A 10,218-nucleotide genomic window follows, 5' to 3' on the forward strand; every position below is an offset into this window, starting at 1 on the left:
GCCTGTGCCTTTGACATCCTTCGTGCCTCAGCCTGTGCCTTTGAACATCCTTTGTGCCTCAGCCTGTGCCTTTAACATCCTTTGCACCTCACCTGTGCTTTTGACATCCTTCGTGCCGCAGCCTGTGCCTTCAACATCCTTTGTGCCTCAGCCTGTGCCTTTTGACATCCTTTGCACCTCAGCCTGTGCTTTTTGGGGGGGACATCCTTCGTGCCTCAGCCTGTGCCTTGAACATCCTTCGTGCCTCAGCCTGTGCCTGAACATCTTCGTGCCTCAGCCTGTGCCTTTAACATCCTTTGCACCTCAGCCTGTGCCTTTGACATCCTTCGTGCCTCAGCCTGTGCCTTCAACATCCGTTGTGCCTCAGCCTTGCGTTTAAACATCCTTTGCACCTTAGCTTTTGCCTTTGACATCCTTCGTGCCTCAGCCTGTGCCTTTGAACATCCTTCGTGCCTCAGCCTGTGCCTTTGACATCCTTCGTGCCTCAGCCTGTGCCTTTAACATCCTTTGCACCTCAGCCTGTGCCTTTGACATCCTTCGTGCCTCAGCCTGTGCCTTTAACATCCTTTGTGCCTCAGCCTGTGCCTTTAACATCCTTTGCACCTCAGCCTGTGCCTTTAACATCCTTCGTGCCTCAGCCTTTGCGTTTTAACATTCTTTGCACCTCAGCCTGTGCCTTTAACATCCTTTGCACCTCACCTGTGCCTTTAACGTCCTTCATGCCGCAGCCTTTGCGTTTTAACATCCTTTGCACCTTAGCTTTTGCCTTTAACATCCTTCGTGCCTCAGCCTGTGCCTTTGACATCCTTCGTGCCTCAGCCTGTGCCTTTGACATCCTTCGTGCCTCAGCCTGTGCCTTTAACATCCTTTGTGCCTCAGCCTGTGCCTTTGACATCCTTTGCACCTCAGCCTGTGCCTTTAACATCCTTCGTGCCTCAGTCTTTGCCTTTAACATCCTTTGTGCCTCAGCCTGTGCCTTCAACATCCTTTGCACCTCAGCCTGTGCCTTCAACATCCTTCGTGCCTCAGCCTGTGCCTTCAACATCCTTCGTGCCTCAGCCTGTGCCTTTAACTCCTTTGCACCTCAGCCTGTGCCTTTAACGTCCTCATGCCTCAGCCTTTGCGTTTAACATCCTTTGCACCTTAGCCTTTGCCTTTAGCATCCTTCGTGCCTCAGCCTGTGCCTTTAACATCCTTCGTGCCTCAGCCTGTGCCTTCAACATCCTTCGTGCCTCAGCCTGTGCCTTCAACATCCTTCGTGCCTCAGCCTGTGCCTTTAACATCCTTCGTGCCTCAGCCTGTGCCTTTAACATCCTTCGTGCCTCAGCCTGTGCCTTTGACATCCTTTGCACCTCAGCCTGTGCCTTCAACATCCTTCGTGCCTCAGCCTGTGCCTTCAACATCCTTTGCACTCAGCCTTTGCCTTCAACATCTCTTGCACCTCAGCCTGTGCCTTTAACATCCTTCAAGCCTCAGCCTGTGCCTTTACATCCTTCGCGCCTCAAGCCTATTCCTTTAACATCCTTCGTGCCTCAGCCTGTGAATTTTAAATTCTTTGTGCCCTCAGCATATGCCTTTAACATCCTTCATGCCTCAGCCTGTGCATTTAAAATCATTTGTGCCTCAGCCTATCCCTTTAACATCCTCTGTGCCTCAGCCTGTGCCTTTAACATCCTTCATGCCTCAGCCTGTACCTTCAACATCCTTTTGCAACCTCAGCCTTTGCCTTTAACATCCTTAGTGCCTCAGCCTGTGCCTTTAACATCCTTCGTGCCTCAGCCTGTGCCTTTAACATCCTTCGTGCCTCAGCCTGTGCCTTCAACATCCTTTGCACCTCAGCCTTTGCCTTTAACATCCTTTGTGCCTCAGCCTGTGCCTTTAACATCCTTTGCACCTTAGCTTTTTGCCTTTAACGTCCTTCAAGCCTCAGCCTGTGACTTTAACATCATTCGTGCTCAGCCTGTGCCTTCAACATCCTTGCACCTTAGCCTTTGCCTTTAACATCCTTCCTGCCTATGCCTGTGCCTTTAACATCCTTCGTGCCTCAGCCTGTGCCTTCAACATCCTTTGCACCACAGCCTTTGCCTTTTAACATCTTTCGTGCCTCAGCCTGTGCCTTCAACATCCTTTGCACCTCAGCCTGTGCCTTTAACATCCTTCGTGCCTCAGCCTGTGCCTTCAACATCCTTTGCACCTCAGCCTGTGCCTTTGACATCCTTCATGCCTCAGCCTGTGCCTTCAACATCCTTTGCACCTCAGCCTGTGCCTTTAACATCCTTCGTGCCTCAGCCTGTGCCTTCAACATCCTTTGAACCTTAGCCTTTTGCCTTTAACATCCTTCGTGCCTCAGCCTGTGCCTTCAACATCCTTTGCACCTCAGCCTGTGCCTTTAACATCTTTCGTGCCTCAGCCTGTGCCTTTAACATCCTTCATGCCCCAGTCTGTGCCTTAACAATCCTTCGTGCCTCAGCCTGTGCCTTCAATATCCTTTGCAACCTCAGCCTTTGCCTTTAACATCCTTCGTGCATCAGCCTGTGCCTTCAACAACCTTTGCAAAACCTCAGCCTGTGCCTTTAACATCCTTCGTGCCTCAGTCTGTGCCTTTAACATCCTTTGCACCTCAGCCTGTGCCTTCAACATCCTTCGTACCTCAGCCTGTGCCTTTAACATCTTTCGTGCCTCAGCCTGTGCCTTTAACATCCTTTGTGCCTCAGCCTGTGCCTTTAACATCCTTCGTGCCTCAGCCTAAGACTTCAACATCCTTTGCACCTCAGCCTGTGCCTTTAACATCCTTCGTGCTTATGCCTGTGCATTCAACATCCTTTGCATCTCAGGCTGTGCCTATAACATCTTTCGTTGCCTCAGCCTGTGCTTCAACATCCTTTGCACCTCAGCCCTGTGACCTTTAACATCCTTCGTGCCTCAGCCTGTGCCTTTAACATCCTTCTTGCCTCTCCGTGCCTTTAACATCCTTCGTGCCTCAGCCCTATGTGCCTTCAACATCCTTTGCACCTCAGCCTTTGCCCTTAACATCCTTCGTGCCTCAGCCTGTGCCTTTAACATCCTTCGTGCCTCAGCCTGTGCCTTCGACATCCTTTGCATCTCAGCCTGTGCCTTTAACTTCCTTCGTGCCTCAGCCTGTGCCTTCAACATACTTCTTTCCTCAGCCTGTGCCTTTGACATTCTTTGCACCTCAGCCTGTGCCTTTAACATCCTTTGTGCCTCAGCCTGTGCCTTTAACATCCTTCGTGCCTCAGCCTGTGCCTTTAACATCCTTCATGCCTCAGCCTGTGCCTTCGACATCCTTTGCACCTCAGCCTGTGCCTTTAACATCCTTCGTGCCTCAGCCTGTGCCTTCAACATCCTTTGTGCCTCAGCCTGTGCCTTCGACATCCTTTGCAACTCAGCCTGTGCCTTCAACATCCTTCGTGCCTCAGCCTGTGCCTTCAACATCCTTGTGCCTCACCCGCCCTGCCTTCGACATTCTTTGCAAACTCAGCCTGTGCCTTTAACATCCTTCGTGCCTCAGCCTGTGCCTTTAACATCCTTCGTGCCTCAGCCTGTGCCTTTAACATCCTTCGTGCCTCAGCCTTTGCATTCCAAATTCGTGCCTCAGCCTGTGCCTTCAACATCCTACGTTCCTCAGCCTGTGCCTTCGAACATCCTTGCTCCTCAGCCTGTGCTTTAACATCCTTTGTGCCTCAAGCCTGTGCCTTTAACATCCTTTGTGCCTCAGCCTGTGCCTTCAACATCTTTGCTCCTTCAGCCCTGTGCCTTTAACATCCTTTGTGTTCCTCAGCCGTGCTTTAACATCCTTTGCACCTCAGCCTGTGCCTTTAACATCCTTCGTGCCTCAGCCTGTGCCTTTAACATCCTTCGTGCCTCAGCCTTTGCCTTTGACATCCTTCGTGCCTCAGCCTGTGCCTTCAACATCCTTCGTGCCTCAGCCTGTGCCTTCGACATCCTTTGCACCTCAGCCTGTGCCTTTAACATCCTTTGTGCCTCAGCCTGTGCCTTTAACATCCTTTGTGCCTCAGCCTGTGCCTTTAACATCCTTTGCACCTCAGCCTGTGCCTTTAACATCCTTTGTGCCTCAGCCTGTGCCTTTCGACATCCTTTGCTCCTCCAGCCTGTGCCTTAAACATCCTTTGTGCCTCAGCCTGTGCCTTAACATCCTTTGCGCCTCAGCTGTGCATTTATAGCATCCTTTGTGTATCAGCCTGTGCCTTTAACATCCTTCGTGCCTCAGCGTATGCCTTTGAAATCCTTCGTGCCTCAGCCTGTGCCTTTGAAATCCTTCGTTCCTCAGCCTGTGCCTTCATCCATCCTTTGCACCTCAGCCTGTGCCTTTAACATCCTTTGTGCCTCAGCCTGTGCCTTTAACATCCTTTGTGCCTCAGCCTGTGCCTTTAACATCCTTTGCACCTCAGCCTGTGCCTTTAACATCCTTTGCACCTCAGCCTGTGCCTTTAACATCCTTTGTGCCTCAGCCTGTGCCTTCAACATCCTTTGCACCTCAGCCTGTGCCTTTAACATCCTTTGTGCCTCAGCCTGTGCCTTCAACATCCTTCGTGCCTCAGCCTGTGCCTTTAACATCCTTCGTGCCTCAGCCTTTGCCTTCGACATCCTTCGTGCCTCAGCCTGTGCCTTCGACATCCTTCGTTGCCTCAGCCTTTGCCTTCGACATCCTTCGTGCCTGCAGCCTTTGCCTTCGACATCCTTCGTCCCTCAGCCTTTGCCTTCGACATCCTTCGTGCCTCAGCCTGTGCCTTGTCGACATCCTTCGTTTGCCTCAGCCTTTGCCTTCGACATCCTTCGTGCCTCAGCCTTGCCTTCGACATCCTTCGTTGCCTCAGCCTTTGCCTTCGACATCCTTCGTGCCTCAGCCTTTGCCTTCGACATCCTTCGTGCCTCAGCCTGTGCCTTCGACATCCTTCGTGCCTTAGCCTTTGCCTTCGACATCCTTCGTTCCGCCAGCCTGTGCCTTCGTCATCCTTTGCTCCTCAGCCTGTGCCTTTTAACATCCTTTGTGCCTCAGAACCTGTGCCTTTAACATCCTTCGTGCCTCAGCCTGTGCCTTCGACATCCTTCGTGCCTCAGCCTGTGCCTTTGACATCCTTCGTGCCTCAGCCTTTGCCTTCGACATCCTTCGTGCCTCAGCCTGTGCCTTTGACATCCTTCGTGCCTCAGCTTTGCCTTCGACATCCTTCGTGCCTCAGCCTTTGCCTTCGACATCCTTCGTGCCTCAGCCTGTGCCTTTGACATCCTTCGTGCCTCAGCCTGTGCCTTTGACATCCTTCGTGCCTCAGCCTGTGCCTTCGACATCCCTTCGTTCCTCAGCCTGTGCTTCGACATCCTTTGCTCCTCAGCCTGTGCCTTTAACATCCTTTGTGCCTCAGCCTATGTCTTTTTAAAAACATCCTTTTGTGCCTCAGACTTTGCCTTCGACATCCTTCGTGCCTCAGCCTGTGCCTTCAACACCTTCGTTACTCAGCCTGTGCCTTCGACATCCTTTGCTCCTCAGCCTGTGCCTTTAAAACATGCCTTTGTGCCTCAGCCTGTGCCTTTAACAATCCTTCGTGCCTCAGCCTGTACCTTTAACAATCCTTCATGCCTCAGCCTTTGCCTTTGACATCCTTTGTGTCTCAGCCTGTGCTTTAACATCCTTCGTGCCTCAGCCTGTGCCTTCGACATCCTTTGTGCTCAGCCTCTGCTTTTAACATCCTTCGTTCCTCAGCCTGTGCCTTCGACATCCTTTGTGCCTCAGCCTGTGCCTATGACATCCTTTGTGCCTCAGCCTGTGCCTATGACATCCTTCGTGCCTCAGCCTGTGCCTTTAACATCCTTTGTGCCTCAGCCTGTGCCTTCAACATCCTTTGTGCCTCAGCCTGTGCCTTTAACATCCTTCGTGCCTCAGCCTGTGCCTTCGACATCCTTTGTGCCTCAGCCTGTCCCTTCGACATCCATTGCTCCTCAGTCTGTGCCTTTAACATCCTTCGCTCCTCAGCCTGTGCCTTTGACATCCTTCGTGCCTCAGCCTGTGCCTTCAACATCCTTTGCACCTCAGCCTGTGCCTTTAACATCCTTTATGCCTCAGCCTGTGCCTTCGATATCCTTCACGCCTCAGCCCGTGCCTTCAACATCATTCGCCTCTCAGCCTGTGCTTTCGGCATCCTTCGTTCCTCAACCAGTGACTTCGACATCCTTCGCGCCTCAGCCCGTGCCTTAGACATCCTTCGCACCTCAGTAGTTTTATATACTCTATGAACTTCTCATGTACTAAGAAACGTAAATACAACCTTAAATCAAATTGATATACGTAGTAACATGTAAATATTTCAGTTTATTCAGGACCTTCACTTAATTTTTTTCTAAAAAAATATATATGTTAGTTACTTCATTGCAATCAATGCAAATTATTAGAATGCTCTACGTGTAATAAATGAAAAGGCAATTTCTATTTTAAGTGCAAATAGCATTTTAGATTTTCATCTTCTTGAGATACTTTGATAATGTCATATATAGATAAATATGACACTGAATACAACTCGCAAGAAAATGTGTTGGGTGTAAAGACCTTCTTGGCCCACTGATCACGATCTTGTATCTCACCTACATTGTAAGGACCTGTGTCAAGACCTTTTTTACCCACTAATCACAATCTTGTATCTCATGTAGCTAAGCAGCAAAAATCGCATGTATATGTTTGTATGTAGAATTTCCTGGCCTTTCCACCGATATATAATTCATCAATGCATATGCATTATGTTCTTTGTTACTACTATTTTATTGACTGCTAAGAAACAAATTCTTCTCTATCTGTATGCGAGTCACTGGCCCCCGAGGTTTGGGCACTCCTTTTCCGTCCACACACACTGCTATGTATATTGCGTGCCCAGGTAATAAATCATCAGTACCCATTTCTGTTTCATTGAGACCTCAGAAGCCATTTACGATCCACATTGACCGTATTCAGAAAGTCATTAACGGAACCATATGGCGTATAGTTTTGACTTCTGATGAAACCCGAGCAGCATTAACAGACTTAATTCGTGTTTTGGTGTGAGAGTCAAAATGCCAGACAGAGACCCTGAAAATCAAACTGAGAACCCACAGATCCTCTGCATCCCCCTCTCGTCTTTGAAAACCATGATAACTCAGGCAATAAAGCTGCTGCCATTCTCGCGGCAAAACACAGCATCATGGTTCCCATGGGCCGATGTACTTTTCTGCATAGCCTACGGAGCCATACTGAAGCAGATAATGGACAGGTCCCCCCGCCCGCTCGCCTTTTTCAGCCACAAATTGAAGCCGCCCAAGACCCGCTACAGTGCATTTGATAGGGAACTGCTGGCAATCTACCAGGCCATGCGACACTTCAAATACCTCCTAGACGGCAAGCCCTTTACTATCTAAATGGACCATAAGCCTTTGGTACATGCTTTCACAAAGGCTTGGGACACGTGGTCAGCAAGACAGCAGTGGCACTTGGCTGCTATATCCGAATTCGGGTGCACCATCAGCTACGTCCCCAGAAAGATGATTCCGGTAGCTGATGCCCTGCCAAGGATTGGAATAAATTCAGTCCACCTATGAGGACCTGCTGAAGGAACAAGCCACAGATCCTAAAACACCAGCTTATCGCATGGCACTCACCTCGCTGAAGTGGAAGGACGTGCAGTATGAGAGCAGGATCGACAGCTGATACCCGCATCACGAAGGAAGCAGGTATTTGACATCATCCACGGCCTCTCCCATTCATCGGGGCGTACAACAACGGGCCTGATGAGTGAGAAGTTTATGTGGCACGGGATAAAAAAAAAGATGTGCGGAGATGGGCAAAGAACTGCATACCGTGCCAGACAAGCAAGATCACCCAGCACACAGAATCAGGTATTGGAGACTTCCCTCAACCACATTCACGTGGACATCGTAGGACCTCTGCCCCAATCATGGGGTGCTAGATACCTCCTAACAGTCATAGACCTGTCTACGAGATGGCCAGAAGCAACACCGATGACAGAAACATCTACAAGTGCCTGTGCAGAAGCCCTATTATCAAGTTCGATAGGCCGTTTTGGTGTGCCAGACGACATCGCTATGGATAGGGGCTCGACATTCCTGTCAGAACTCTGGGTCTCCCTGGCAAACATGACGGGGACAACACTCCACAGCATGACAGCATATAACCCCACAGCCAACGGAATGGTGGATAGGCCCACCTTTCGTTAAAAGCGGCACTGATGGCACAGTGTACCGACGAACATTGGAAGGCGCAGGTACCCTGGGTCCTGCTAGGACTTCAAACAGCACCAAAAGCAAAGGGCAAAGAATCTCCCTTCAGAAGACTAAGAGAAATAGCAAAGGAATTTGTTCCCTGCCGGAAGATTTTGACAGACAGGACACATAACTGTACACACATCTTCCTGAGGGACGACACCCGCCGCCCTCCTGTCTAGACCATACAGAAACCCATACCATGGCATCACAAGAAACTCCAAGGCCTACCTCGTCAACATCCACGGGCAGAAAAACTGGGTATCTGTTGGCAGATTAAAGCAAGTTTTCCTGATGAATAACGAAACCTGGGAAGAGATCAGCAGATGTCTGAGAATTCCTCCACAAAACAAGACCTCAAGCAAAGGAACCGACTTTCCAAGACGTGGTCGAGGCCGTCCCAGGGGCCGCATGAAAGGCGACATCCTGCTCCACAACCTCAAATATCAAGAACTCGGGGACGGCTCCTGATACCAAGATATCGTGAATAACTGTACAAATCTTGCGATCATTCATTATGGGGGGAGTACTTGAAAAGACCTTCTTTACCCACTGATCACAATCTTGTATCTCATCTAGATTGTAAAGACCTGTGTCAAGACCTTCGTTACCCACTAATCACAATCTTGTATCTCATCGAGCTAAGCAGAAAAAATCACATGTATATGTTTGTATGTAGAATTTCCTGGCCTTTCCGCTGATATATAACTCATCAATGTACATCCATTATGTCCTTTGTTATTACCATTTTATTGACTGCTAAGAAACACAAATGTTTCTCTATCTGTGTGCAAGTCGCGGGCTGGGGGAGTCGGGCACTCCTTTTCCATCCGCACACTGATATGTAAATCGCGTGCCCAGCTAATAAATCATCAGTACCAAGTTCTCTTTCATTGAGACCTCACATGGGTAATGACATAAATATTTTAGAATTTTACATTTTATTTTGCTATTTACAAAGTTTCTTCAATTTAATTCTATATAGTATGTACAGGAATGTTTTATATGGTTCAAATCTTGCCAATCAACGGTGCCTGCAGGGAGTTAGAATAATCATGAATGTGATCTCATTGAGCCTTGGAAGCCATGGTTGCTCTGAGGTCTTGGGGGATCAGGTTCCGTAATAGTTTTGTCAAACCTCCAGTGAATTGATACTGTCATGCCGAAGATGTGAAACACTGAATCTGTGGAAGACAAATGAAAAATATTTCTTTAATTATGAGCTGGTATGCGAAATGTATTTAATGTTAAATATATATTTCTGTAAAAAGAAATGGCAAACAAAAGGTGTTTCAAATTGATGCACTTTTAAACAAGCAGACCAAACAAAGACAGTATATTTGTGAACGATATCTACCTGTTTGCTAGTATGCCAAAGGCATTTTCCTCTGTAGCTATGTCTTGCCCTGCTCAGTCGGTAATTAAAGATGCACTTATGTGCTGGTGCTGCCAAGTTTCGTACAGGGTATGGTTTCATTATATAATTCTTCAGAGCGAAGGCATCATCTCCAATGAGGAAATAGGGGACTAGGGGTTTATCTTCAGTCTCATTTGGCAATCTTTCAGTGCCAAGCTGAGTGACTTCATTCTGATCAAGCATTTCACAGAGCCGTGTCTTGGCAAAGATACCACCATCGGACTCAGAACCTATGGCACCTACAATCGATGTACAGGAACTTGTAGTCAGTGTCATGAAAAAAGTAAGTGCACTATTTTTTTCATGACTAAAATGTGCCTGGGCCCTACCTAAACTCTTGTTTAGGAATTATTGATTTGCAGTTTTTGAAGCCCATGGAATAATTACACGTTTATTAGTTTGTTTAAATTTCAATTCATTTAAAAGAACTAAGTTCTTGTTAAAAAATTAAAAGATAGAAAAATGATTGGCTCGCGAGAGTACTAGCCACCTCCAGCACCTCGCAGCATCCATCCTTCAAGAGA

Source organism: Macrobrachium nipponense, chromosome 15 (genome assembly GCF_015104395.2).
Source record: "Macrobrachium nipponense isolate FS-2020 chromosome 15, ASM1510439v2, whole genome shotgun sequence".
Taxonomy (NCBI): Eukaryota; Metazoa; Arthropoda; class Malacostraca; order Decapoda; family Palaemonidae; genus Macrobrachium; species Macrobrachium nipponense.